We start from the raw sequence: 975 nt of genomic DNA on the forward strand, positions 1-975 counted from the left end.
GGTCACGGTGATGCCACGGCGGAGTGCTGGATGCAGTGAGCCAATTTGATCATGCTGTGCTCGCTGAGCGACCTGGCCCCGCGGCCCCCGTGTCGGGCCCCAGCCCTGCTCTTGGTTCCCGCGCACGGTCGCAAGACTCCTCATGACCCGCAGGCCAAGTCCAAGGTTGGACGCGTGGCCACCTCGCCCACCGTAGATCCTGTGGAGCTCTTCGTGGTGACCGAGCGTTATCGGGAGTACCGCCAGACCGAGGTGCACAGGAAGGTGCGCGATGCCCGAGTCGGGGTTCTGGCCTAGCGCAGAGCCCAGGAGAAGGCCGCTGAGCACCGGGAGCTAATGGCCTGGAACCAAGAGGAGAACCAGTGGCTGTACGAGCTGCGGACAGCGAGGCTGCGGCAGGAGGCGCGGGAGCAGGCCCGCCAGGCCCAAGAGGAGCAGGCCTGGGTGCAGCTCAAGGAGCGGGAAGTGCTGTAGCTGCAGGAGGAGGCAAAAAATTTCATCACACGAGAGAATCTGGAGGTGAGGGTGGAAGAAGCTTTGGATTCACCAAAGAGCTACAACTGAGCTGTTACCAGAGAGGGACTGGTGGTCAGGCCACAGCACAAGGGCTCCTAAGGGGCCCAGTAATGACATAATCCTTCTGACGACTATTCAAGTTCTGGTCGTCCAGCCATCGAAGCCAGGTCAAGTGGTTACTATCTGCAAGTATGGGTGTTTTTGTGCATCTCCCCTCACTTCCTGTCGGCTGGACGCTTCACTCTCCGCTCTGGTCCTCTTTGGCCGTGTGGCTGCCTCTGGGCCCATGATTCCCTGCGTCTTGCCATACCGCTGGCCGTCCGGGTCTCCACCCGGGTTCACAGAGGTCTATTGAATGTGGTTGGACTTGGCAGGCCACTTCATTGCTGTTTTATCCCCCTCTTCCCCTTATTGGTGACCATAGTGGTCACCAGCCAGACCACATGCCTACTCATATCT

At 59.9% G+C, this 975-nt stretch overlaps 1 pseudogene; it reads left to right on the top strand.

The window, feature by feature from the left end:
• The first annotated feature begins 51 nt into the window (after positions 1-51).
• LOC102829797 lies at positions 52-615 on the top strand (annotated as a pseudogene).
• Positions 616-975: the final 360 nt, after the last annotated feature.

The sequence above is a fragment of the Chrysochloris asiatica genome, unplaced genomic scaffold (genome assembly GCF_000296735.1).
Source record: "Chrysochloris asiatica unplaced genomic scaffold, ChrAsi1.0 scaffold00036, whole genome shotgun sequence".
Taxonomy (NCBI): domain Eukaryota; kingdom Metazoa; phylum Chordata; class Mammalia; order Afrosoricida; family Chrysochloridae; genus Chrysochloris; species Chrysochloris asiatica.